Genomic DNA, 12,565 nt, shown 5'->3' with positions numbered 1-12,565 from the left:
AAGTATGGCTGCTTCTGCCCAACTGACTAATATGACCTGAATAGAAATAAAATATTGGATGAGCTGGAGATGCCAAGTTTAAACTGGATTAGCAACAGAATCTTAGTGTGCTGTTTTGATATAATTAACGTGATGATTTAATATGTTTTTAGCCCAGAATCATCATGAGTTTTTTTGTGATAGCGTAGAAATGAACACACACTCGTCCAGGCTGCAGAGGAATAAAAGGTTGTCATATTTTTGAGTTCTCTTGGCAGGGTAATCTATCTCGCCGTGCGCAGGAGAGCGGAAATGTTGTTTTTCCAATCATTCACAGTCATTATTTAGCATGGGGCAACAGCCACAGTCTTCATTAATATATTAACCTATTGCTAAAAAAGGCCTTGCAGTAAACCAACTGAGGACTCCTTGTGACGGGTTTATATCACAGGGCTTGCAGAGACCGAGCATCTGAAACGCTGACCTTGGGGATGAGCCCAATGTCAGCTGGGGAGGGAGGAGGCCCAGCCTGCAAGCGAGGCAGAGGCCAGCAGAGCTCGGGCCCACGAAGCCGCCCAGTGCATGATGGAGGGCCAGTTAAGACATACACAATGAGGAATGCCTGGGTGGCTCGGCAGGTGAGCCTCTGCCTTTGGCTCAGGGCGTGACCCCAGGGTCCCGGGATCGAGTCACACATCGGGCTCCCCACTGGGAGCCTGCCTCTCCCTCTGCCTGTGCCTCTCATGAATAAATAAATAAAATTTTTAAAAAGCATATATGATGCAACCCAACAATGCCACACTTTGCAGCTTCAGAAAGCAGGTGGTAGATCCCTGTGGTTCCCTGGCCTCAGCCTCTGCCCGCTCTACAGCATCCCTGCCAGCCTCCTGGCCTTTGTCCAGCACGCAGGCCTTTGCCTGGACCCCACTTCCTGCTCTTCCCCGGGCAGCACTTCCTGGTGGGAGAAAGATCAGGACCAGACATCGCCTCACTGAGGCCCCCGCCAGTCAGGACTGCCCCATCTAGGCTTTGGTTTGGGCCACAGTATGTCATTTACATGCAAGGGATCTTACCCTGATTTTCATCTTTCTCCCCTAAAAGCTGAATTCCATAAGGGCCGGAGGATGCATTGCAGCCCAAGCAGGAAACAGAGGGGACCCTTGAATTGAATTCTCTGAGGACTGTTTATTAAAAGGGCCGTTTGGGCAGCCCGGGTGGCTCAGCAGTTTGGTGCTGCCTTTATCCCAGGGCATGATCCTGGAGACCCGGGATCGAGTCCCACATCAGGCTCCCTGCATGGAGCCTGCTTCTACCTCTGCCTGTGTCTCTGCCTCTCTCTCTCTCTCTCTCTCTCTCATGAATAAATAAATAAAATCTTTTTTAAAAAATAAAAGGGGGATCCCTGGGTGGCGCAGCGGTTTGGCGCCTGCCTTTGGCCCAGGGCGCGATCCTGGAGACCCGGGATCGAATCCCACGTCGGGCTCCCGGTGCATGGAGCCTGCTTCTCCCTCTGCCTGTGTCTCTGCCTCTCTCTCTCTCTCTCTCTCTGTGACTATCATAAATAAATAAAAATAAAAAATAAAAAATAAAAAATAAAAAAAAATAAAAAATAAAAAATAAAAGGGCCATTTCCCAAGATCTGGATAGAGATAGGGAAGGCTGATGAGGCAACCACCCAGGGCAGGCCTCCATCTGGAGGGGGATGTTCCAGGGAAGGATCAGGGAAGGAGGGAGTGCCACCTGACCCACAGTTCAGGGGAGGTCAGCCAGTGCTGAGGGCCCCACAGCAGGGAGCCTGAGGCCTGTAAGCCCTCCCCCAACTCCACAGCTGCTCCTCATGGCCCACCCTAACCACAAACCAGAGGGTGGAGGCTCCGCCAAATCAGCCTTCCAGGGCACAAAAAGGGCAGGGGGCATGTGTAAGGTGACAGAAGGGAGGTCAGCTGTGTCCGCTGCTGGATTTCCACCGATACTGGTGCATGGCAAGCGTGAGTGTCCTGGGGCTGCCGGAACAAAGCACTGCACACTGAGGAATTAAAACAATAGAAACACATTCTCTCAGGGGCCTGGGGGACAGAGGACTGAAATAAACACTTCAGCAGGGCTGCAGGCCCTCAGAAGACTCTAGAAAAGACTGTCCCACATCTCTCTGCTGGCTCCTGGCACAAAAGCAGGTGGTAGATCGTTGTGGCAGCCCCACCAGCCTCCCGGCCTTTGTCCAGCACATCTTGGACACCCCTTGGCGTTCCTTTGCTTGTAAACGCCACTCCAGTCTTGGCCTCCACCCCCCGCGGCCATCTCCCTATGTCCGTGTCCATGTCTGGCCTTATGAGGACACCCGTCAAGGGCCCATCCTGAGCGTGACCTCAACTTGATGACTTGTGGGAAGATCCTATTTCCAAATAAGGTTGCATTCACAGGTCCCGGGTTTAGGACTTCAACACAGCTCTTTGGAGGTGTTCGATTTAAGCTGTAATAGTGAGTACTCAGTGAATCCGTGCATGAATTGTACTCTCCAGGAAATAAACAAGAAAAGACAAGAAAGTTTGGGGGAAACTTTAGTCATTATGGGGCCTCATTCCATTATATATTTTTTTCTTTTTGTGATGTTATGTCAGATTATGGGCAGTAGTAAATCTCCAAGAGAAGCCAAAGGCCAGGACTTAGTGCCAGAAAGAAATCCTGAAAAAATGTTTTTTAAATAAGAATCCCAAGGAACTAGAAGTGGGAAGGGCAGTATACGGTCCAGCACAGGATCCAGGAGAGGTTCAGAGCTCAGCAACCCCGCACTGGGGTTGGGAGTAAAATGATGTCGCCCCCACACCCCTCTACACACAGCACAGGGACCAGGCTCCCCTGGTGGGCTCTTCTCTAAAGAAATGGGAATGGCTGCAAAGCAACCACCGAAGCGCTCTGGCACCCCTGGGCCTGCCAACCCACCACTCTAATGCAAAGTCCGACAGGGATCAACCTCAACAAAGGTATGAAGCCCTCTCTTAACATGCTGCTGCCTGTTTCCTGGCTTAAAGGTCAACAGAGAGCAGCCGAACATTTCCAGGAAGCCAGAAATATGAATGAGAAAGAAAAACAGGAGAAGGGCACCATGAAATCACCACATGTTCCCGTGGTCCCAAATTGATTAAACACACAGTGTGGGGTGCCTGGCAGGATCCATTGGAACAGTGTGTGACTCTCTGTCTCTAGGTCGTGAGCCCGAGCCCCACGTTGGGTGTTGATGTGACTTAAATAAATAAACTTAAATATATATATACAAGGTGTGTTTGTAAACACATCAACATATGTGTGTTTATCTTTGTGTGTATTTATGCAGTACAAGGGCGTGCTGTGGTATTTCATTGTTTTTTTGGTTTAAAGATTTTATTTATTCATCCATGAGAGACACACACAGAGAGAGAGAGAGAGAGGCAGAGACACAGGCAGAGGGAGAAGCAGGCTCCATGCAGGGAGCCCAATGTGGGACTCGATCCCGGGTCTCCAGGATCACACCCTGGACTGAAGGAGGCACTAAACCCCTGAGCCACCCGGGCTGCCCAATATTTCATCGTTTTAACTATGTTTCCCTCACGACATATGATGTGGAGCATCTTTTCACGAGCTTATTTGCCATCTGTGTATCTTCTCTGAAGAAGGTGTCTGTTCAGATCTTTTGCCCATTTCTTAATTGGGTTATTTTCTTAAATGAGTTGTAAAGGTTCTTTGTATATTTGGGTGGCAGTCCTTTATCAGATATGCCTGTTCCAAGTATTTTCTCCCAGCCTGTGGTTTGTCTTCTCACTCTCTGATACGGTCTTTTTCAGAGCAGGAGTTTACTTCTCATGATTCCAGTGTACCCACCATTTCTTTCATGAACCATGTCGCTGGTGCTGGTCTACAAAGGCATCACCACACCCAGATTCATCTCGGCTGTCCCCTCTGACATCTTCCAGGAGTTTCATAGTGCTGTGTTTTTTACCCTTACATCTAGAATCCATCTTGAATCAATTAGCTTCTGACAGTATTTATATTATAGACAACTCAAAGTTAAAATTGATAAGGTTACAAAACCACAATGAGATATCTCCTCACACCTGTCAGAAGGGCTAAAATTAACAACACTAGAAACAACAGGTGTTGGTGAGGATATGGAGAAAGGGGGACCCTCTTACACTGTTGGTGGGAATGCACACTGGTGGAGCCATGCTGGAAGACAGTGTGGAGATGCCACAAAAAGTTAAATACAGAACTACCCTACAACCCAGAAATTGCACTATCAAGTATTTCCCCTAAAGGGTGAAAAAATACAGATTCAAGAGGGTACATGCACCCCAATGTTTACAGCAGCATTATCAACAACAGCCAAATGATGGAGAGAGCTCAAATGTCCACCAACTGATGAATGGATAAAGATGCAGTCTGTACTTAAAATAGAATATTACTCATCCATCAAAAAAGAATGAAATCGGGATCCCTGGGTGGCGCAGCGGTTTGGCGCCTGCCTTTGGCCCAGGGCGCGATCCTGGAGACCCGGGATCGAATCCCACATCGGGCTCCCGGTGCATGGAGCCTGCTTCTCCCTCTGCCTGTGTCTCTGCCTCTCTCTCTCTCTGTGTGACTATCATAAATAAATAAAGATTTAAAAAAAAAAAAAGAATGAAATCTTGCCATTCACAGCAACATGGATGGATCTAGAGAGTATTGTGCTAAATGAAATGTCAGTCTGAGAAAGACAAATACCATGTGATCTCATCTATATGTAGAATTTAAGAAACAAAACAGATGAACATATGGGAAAGGGGGAAAAAATAAAGGAGAGAGAAACAAATCATTAAGAGACTCTTAACAATAGAGAACACAGTGAGGGCTGCTGGAGAGAGATGGGTGGAGGATGGGTATTAAGGAGGCACCTGTTGTGATGAGCACTGGGTGTCGTATGGAAGTGATGAATCCTTGAATTCTACTCCAGAAACCAACACAGCATTTTATGTTCATTAACAACATGTAAATTAAAAGTAGAGAAAAATAAATAAATAAAATTGATAAGTTTAATTAGGATTTCATAGAGATATCAGCGCCCCTTGTGTTCACTGCAGCAGTTTTCACAATAGCCAAGACATGGAAACAACCTAAATGTCCACCAATGACAAATAAACAACTAAAGAAAATGGGATGTAGACTGTCCGACTGTAAGTCTACATCCCAGTCGGACATTATTCAGTCTTACAACAGAATATATGCTGATCCTGACACCTGCCACAGCACGGATGAACCTGGGGGACACTATCCTTAGTGATAAGCCAGACACAGAAGGACAGGTGCTGCATGACCCCACCTATACGAGGAACCCTAAAGAGTCAAACTCACAGAAGCAAAGAGTAGAATGATGGTTGCTCAGGGGCCAGGGGAAGGGAGAAATGTGGAGTTGTTTAGTGAGCATAAAGTTTTCCTTATGCAAGTTAAATTGTGTCTAGAGATCTCTATCCAACATAGTGCCTAGAGTTAACAATTCTGTACTGTGTACTTAAAATTAAACAGTGTAGATCTCATATTAAGTGTTCTTAACAGAGAAGGGGCGGGGCGTGGGGGGCATGAGGAAAATTTTGGAGGTGATAGATAAGGTTTTTACTTTGTTGTGATGTTGGTATTAAAATAGGTTCATTTTTAATATGTTATTTGTATGGGGTTTTTTTGTATGTTATTTTTTGAGAAGAGATTGATGTGGGGGCGCCTGCGTGTCTCAGTCGATTAAGCTCAGGTCATGATCTCAGGGTCCTGGGATCGAGCCCTACAACGGGATCCCTGCTCAGCAGTGAGTCTGCTTCTCCCTCTGCCTCTGCCCCTGAACGTGCGCATGCACGTTCTCTCTGTCTCATAAAAAAATTAAATTAAATTAAAAAACCGCCCTGATTTATGTGGCTGCCCTCATGAAGTAAAGCCAGGTCTCCCTGTGGAGTAGGACTGCTGAGGTACCAGACAAACTAGTTTTCAAAAAGCAACTAGAGGTTTATTTAAATACCCAGCAAGTATCAGTAACGCTGTTGTTCTGTCACATTAGGTAGAGTCCTGGACAGCAGTCCCTGAGCAGGAGGATAGAGCCCAGCATTCAGCCTTGTATTTTTTTTTATCTCATTTAAGGCTTTGTTAAAGAATATTTTAAGGACATCGTTCTGTCATAAAAGAACTCAGTAAGGCTTCTGGAAATGTATACCAGTGGACCCACCAAATAACTACATAAGTTAGTCTGTTAAATAAGCTGGCTTAGTATTACCAAATCAGACGCTGGAGTTAGTCTGATCAGAACTACTCTTTGATGTTGACATGATGATATCTTGTTGTTTCTCTCAATTGTAGCTGACCAGTGGATTGATTCAGTTGTTCCCCACGGATGGTGGGGGACATGCCAGTAGTTCTGTGTTAGCAACATAGAAGGGTCTTCTGTTTATTTAATTTCAGAAGCCACCTGACCAGACGGGCTAAGAACTATTCTAAAATCTTTACATGTGAGGGCTGTGTAAAACAGAGCCATCTCAACCTAATTAAACATAGACTTTTATGTCGGAAGGCCATTCCAGCCCACTCTGATTTTCTCAGTGACATTATGATAAAGGCAAAAGGTGCATTAAAAGCTTTGGATCTATACTGAGATCGTAAAATCTCACGCATAGACAGTTCCTGTGTAGGGATTCATATGCCAGAAACAGATCAATAAAAGCTGCAAAAAGTTCTGCAGTATCCCCAGCCAGCTGCTCTAGAAGGCTCAACCAGTGAGCTCACTGGTTGAACACTAAAGCATGCCCATAATGCCAGTATTAAAGATGCAATTTACTCAAATAAAAGAATTTGTTTTCCACTTATTTTCTCAGAAAAATTAATTGAGAAATGAAATATCAGACTTGCCTCATTTTTCAGGACAAAATTCTGATGTATCTACTGGTCTGCACCACACTGGGGTAGGTAGCCTCTCCACACCCAGTAGACACTGGGGATGTTGGGTCTAGAGTTGTTAGGGTTAAACAACTTAAAACTCTAGAGGCAGCACAGAGTTTGTCATCATAAAAGTGGCTTTATCATGGCAAAGTGATGGTACCCATTGATGAAGGTAAAATAAGCCCATGTGTCTTGGGGTAGATGTTCGCACCTGAAATCCTGTAAAAATGGCACTCAGAATGACCAAGCAAGGTGAGGAGACTTCTAGAGCCACACTCCATCCCTGCAACAGAAAAGACCATTTTCCTGGCAACAGAAAGATTAATCATACATTTCACAAAGGAGATACAAAGTTCGGTAATGTGAGACCTTGATTTACAATGGCTTCTGATTTATAGTTGTGTATTTTTAAACCATGCTATTTAAAACACAGCTCATTTAAAAGCTAGTGTTTAGGCACCATCTGATTGTTGCTAAAGATTTACTCCGGGCTAATAAGAAAATTATTCTGTCTACATGGTTCCCATTTCTCCCACACCAAGATCCAACCTCCAAAAACATTACTTGTCAGGTGATAGATATTGGTTTCCTCTGGGTAATTACTATTTCTTTGTCTTTTTCCCCCCAAAATACAGTTTAAATGTTACAGACACAACATTAAAAAGATTCTTCCTAGCAGCAGTGCTCTGGGTGAATAAACAGCAAGTTTTTTAAAACTTGCTGGCATGACCAGCAGCTGCAAATGGCTTGTTTCAGTCAGAGCCTCCTCTTATTGATGAGGACACTGCCTGCCCACCCCGTCCAGCACAGTGAGGGGGCCAGCCGTCCACCTCCCACCCACTCTGCACCCTTGTCTTGTCGTCTCTCTGGGATTTTAAGAGACACTATGAACTGATATGTTTTTAAAAGATCTTATTTATTTATTCATGAGAGACACAGAGAGAGAAGCAGAGACATAGGCAGAGGGAGAAGCAGGCTTCCTGCGGGAGCCCGATGCAGGACTCAATCCTGGATCCCAGGATCACGCCCTGAGCCGAAGGCAGACGCTCACCCACTGAGCCATCCAGGTGTCCTACACTGATATTTCTAAAAATCTTGGAAGAGCACCTGACTCACGGCAAACATGCAATAAATGTTAGCTATTCTTATTAACACAGAAATATTAAATTATATCCAAGCTCATTATTATTAACGTAAGACCGACAAATAGTTTTTGAAGAACCTGTTAAAATTCTCCACAGAACTGTGTATGTTGCAGTGTGAATAACTAAAGTAACCAAAGCAAGCCCACCATCTCCTGTACGAACCTCAAAATCCAAATGACCAGACCAGGGGCCCCAGCTCTGCTGTTGCAAACATTTAAAATGTCTGCACCTCAAGCAACCAACAGACTGTTGCTTTCCAAAGACCTTTACACCAGGCCCTGAGAAATCGAAACCATGTGACCCAGGTCCCCTCCATTGGATGAAACCATAAAAACCATGCACCCACCACTTCAACCACTGTTGGGAATGCAGCAAGAGAACCCAAGGTCAATCTCAAAACAGAGGTCATATGTGGCTGGGGCCAGCTGCGGGAAGATATGTTCCCCAGAGAAAGGGCAGGGCAGGGTGACTGGCAAGCTGGGGTGTAGTATCGCTGGTTCTGGGGATGGCAGGGTGAGAACAAACCTCAATGCCACCTGCCTGCCGAGCTGGGCTCTGGGGACGCCAGCCTCTGCTTCTCCAGCGAGCCTCACGGTGAGCTATCACCTTCACAGCATTCTGTGCCAGGAAAACAGAAAGCCAAAAAAGATCTTTGGGTTTAGAAAGAAGAGAAGAGTTCTCTACACAGGTTACTTCTAAATAATTGTTCCAGTATTGTTACCAGGCTTTGCTTTTCTTTAAATGGCTGCATGAAGCTTTATGCAGTGGCAGTATCATAGCCAATGAGGTTTATCCGAGGCGCGATTATTGCTAATTAAACCCCTGCATGAAGTTGGATTCTTCCAGAAGCAAACCTTGAGTCAACGATCGTAAGGCTCACGGAAGTACATGCCCCCCGCCCGCAGCTCCTCACCCTGCCCCTGGCCAGACCAGAGAAGACCTTGCTCCAACCTCGTAGGCACATGTTATGTGGAGGACACAAGGGAGCACTGACAAAAATGTCTTCTGCAACCTTATGTTTCAAACTTTTCAATATTTTCTAAAACTTTACATTGAACTTCCCAAAATAAACTGAAAAACTGTTTCTATTCAGAGAAAAGCAAAATATGCATGCCTGTTATGTCGCCAGGGTTTCTGGATGGAGGAGACCATGGTCACATTTAGTCTGTGATCTGAGCAGCATTAAAGGGCCAGGGACTTTAGCCAGTGATGATCCCAAGTAGAATTTTATCCTAAGTGAAAACTTTTATTGCAAAACTCAAATTATATTATTAGCTTGCTCTCGTGTAAGCAAGATGCAGTATAAGCAAGATCAAACAGCAGTGTAGAAAACTGAGAGTTTTATAGGGACGTGTAAATGCGGACATCCTCCGTTTACTACTACTGGCCCAGAGCTCGGTGTACACAGCGCATCGGGAGGGAGGGTCCCAGGTGGGCACACTGGCAGGAAACACACACACCCATGATTGCCCCATGCGGGCACAAGTCTGCCTGACTGTGAAGTCTTGCACAGAAGCACAAAGCAAAGAGAGTAATGAAAAGCAGTGAGAAATCCTACACACCTGGTGAAATAGGGTAATTCCCCGGGGAGAGACTATAACTCCCCTAATTCGAGGGTATTAGTAATGGAAGTGCTGCAAAGCGGGGTAGCATCCCTCTAGATGGGAAGGAGCCACTGAGGACTTGGGGGGGGGGAGGGCACAGAAAGAACAGAAAGAGTTCCTGAAAACTAATGGCACATCTGAAATACAGCCAGAAGTCCACAGAGCCTTATGTTACTCAAACTCAAAAGAGCTGACCTCAGGGCCCGTACCAGGGGACAAAGGTTTTGTAAGGACTTTGGTAATCAGGAATGAGATGGATAACTGTAATGAAAGCCATGGCATTAATAATATAGGGATCAATGACACGGAGAAATATATGTACAGATCATCACCTCAACTTGAAGACTGCAAAGGCCCAGACGTATCACCGCTTTCAAATTTATTTATAGATCAGTGTCTTAATGTGATAAACAGTTGGCTTGTAAACTAAAAATACAGAAAATCACAACATATAACTGTGACTTTTGTTCCTTTTCTTTACTGCACGAGAGATGTCAGCACAGGTCTATGAGTCAGGAACAAGTCCTGAGTCATCCGGTGGGTGGTGGCCGAAGGTGCCTACCCTGCAGCTAAGCTCTACTAAACACAGAACCCAAGGCCCGTGGACATGCTCAGCCAAGAGCCAAGGGACCCTGGAAACCTCTCCCCTGGAAATGTCCTTGGCCACATCTAATCTGGCCCGGTCACTGCAGTCGAGTGCCACCTGAGTGCCATCAGGAGGGGAGCCGGACCCTGCAGCTCCTGACTAACCTCCCCCCCCACCCTCCGCGGAGCTAATTACCGCAGCAAGGAAAAGACTGAAGACATGGGCTCTCAAAGGTCCTTCCGCCCCAGTGTGGTTGCACTTGGCCATTCCAAGGAGTCCACTCAGTCACACACTTGCCCAATAAATATTTGAGCCCATACTGCCCACCGGGAATAGAAGTAGGTCTTGGGTAGACACATGGCAGTAGAAAGGGGAAGACGACCAAATCTGAGCTCTCCAGTTTGGGAGACAGAGGCAGGTGGTCAAGGGAAGCAGGAAGCCGGGCCTGGGGGAAGCAGGGGGTGATCAAGCAGATGGGACACTTGCAGCCAGAGGGCACTCAAGGAGGTACAAGACCTACTGTTCGGCCAAACCCAGTGGGGAAGGGAGGCCCCTGGTGGGGGGGGGGGGGGGCAGGGGCGGGGACCCAAATGGGCTGAAAGGCCAGGCTTTGAACTTGGTTCTTATGGGAGCCATCAATGATCCTCAGCAAGAGGATGGCAAGGGGAGGTTGAGGTTGAGAGTGAGCACTCCGGCGGTCCATGGACCTGAGAGAGGCAGAGGCGGGAGATGCTGGGGCCCACACCAGGCAGGGGCTACAGTGTGCAGAGGAGAGGACTCGGGGGCTGGCTGAATGATCTCCAGCAGGGGACAGGCTTGGATCCTGGGGAAGACGTCTGGGCTGCGGTTCCTCAGGCCCGGGGTTGAAGGAGGCAGAAGGAGGGAGGTGTGTGCAACTTTACAGCCAGGGGTCACTCAGCGCCTCCCTGGATGCTGACCCTTCACCTACCGGATGGCAAACGTGGAACACCCAGGGGTCCGTGAAGGAGAGGCTGTGGGGACAGATGCTCACACACCCAACAGCAGCACAGACGGGCAAGGTTGCAAACGTGGCATCTTCGTATTTAAAATATATGTATTTATATTTTTTATTTATTTATTTAAGTGACAGAGAGAGAGAGCACAAGCAAGAGGAGCAGCAGAGAGATAGTAGCAGACTCTCACAGAGCAGGGAGCCTGACGTGGGGCTCAATCCCAGGACCCCAGGATCATGACCTGAGGCGAAGGCAGATGCTTCACCAACTGAGCCACCCAGGTGTCCCTAAAAATATATACTTCTACACTTTCTCTAAGCAATTTCTAGAATGACAATCTTGTGGGGGTTTTTTGTTTTTAAAGATTTTATTTATTTATTAGAGAGAGAGAGAGAGGCAGAGACACAGGCAGAGAGAGACATGAGACTCAATCCCAGGTCTCCAGGATCACACCCTGGGCTGAAGGCAGCACTAAACCGCTAAGCCACTGGGGCTGCCCTAGAATGACAATCTTGTAAAGCATGTGCCTGTTCCTGCAGACACACACGATGTTTACTGTAGCATTTTTTAGTAATACAAAAAAAAAGTGTTTTTAAAAGGAAACAATCAAATATTCCTCATTTGTAGATTGGCTACCAAAGCTATGCCCATCAAGCCCTTACAAATAGTGGGGGATCCAGAGTCAGGACTCTTGGATGTTTATGTGCCAGGAGTCATCCTGGAGGCCGCTGAACGTAGATTCTGACTCTGTGGGTCTGAGGAGAACCCATGACACTACATTCCCAACCTGCCTCTGGTAATGCTGCTGCCAGGCCCCAGGCCACCGACATGGCGGGGGGGTGGGGGGACCCTAAGCTGTATCTATCATTTATTGCAAAACAATAGATCCTTTTGGTAAAACAAATAAAATAATAATCCTAATGAAAGTTAGTATATACATTAACTATCCAGAAGGATATGCATTTCTTGCAAGAAGAGCATATGGCAGACTTGCCCCTTTTACATTACATATGAAACTATAATGGTGACATTTCTTATAGTGAGCATGAATTACTTTCCATCAGGAAAAAAATTTTATCAAGAAATTGCTGCATTGAAACAAAAGAAAGTTTGTGAGCCTTGTTGTTATAGACAGAATATTTGTGTGCCCCCCAAATTCATGTGTTCGAGTCCTCACTCCCAGTGTGATGGTGTCTGGAGCTGGGACCCAGGGAGGTGAGTAGGGCAGGAGGGTGGAGCCCCACGGTGGGATCAGCGCTTTCACAGAAGGGACCCCCAGCTCCCTCGCACTTCCTCCAAGTGAGGACGGGCGAGAAGATGCCGGCTGCAGACCAGGTGCTGAACCTGCAGCAC

The 12,565-nt window shown here is 46.7% G+C and overlaps 1 pseudogene; it reads left to right on the top strand.

Moving 5' to 3' along the window:
• Nucleotides 1-8,801: 8,801 nt before the first annotated feature.
• On the top strand, nt 8,802-8,868 carry LOC144285154 (U4 spliceosomal RNA; annotated as a pseudogene).
• The last annotated feature ends 3,697 nt before the right edge of the window (nt 8,869-12,565 follow it).

This window comes from Canis aureus, chromosome 15, assembly GCF_053574225.1.
Source record: "Canis aureus isolate CA01 chromosome 15, VMU_Caureus_v.1.0, whole genome shotgun sequence".
NCBI lineage: Eukaryota > Metazoa > Chordata > Mammalia > Carnivora > Canidae > Canis > Canis aureus.
The sequence above is the reverse complement of the archived record's forward strand: the minus strand, read 5'-3'. Positions and strand labels throughout refer to the sequence as shown.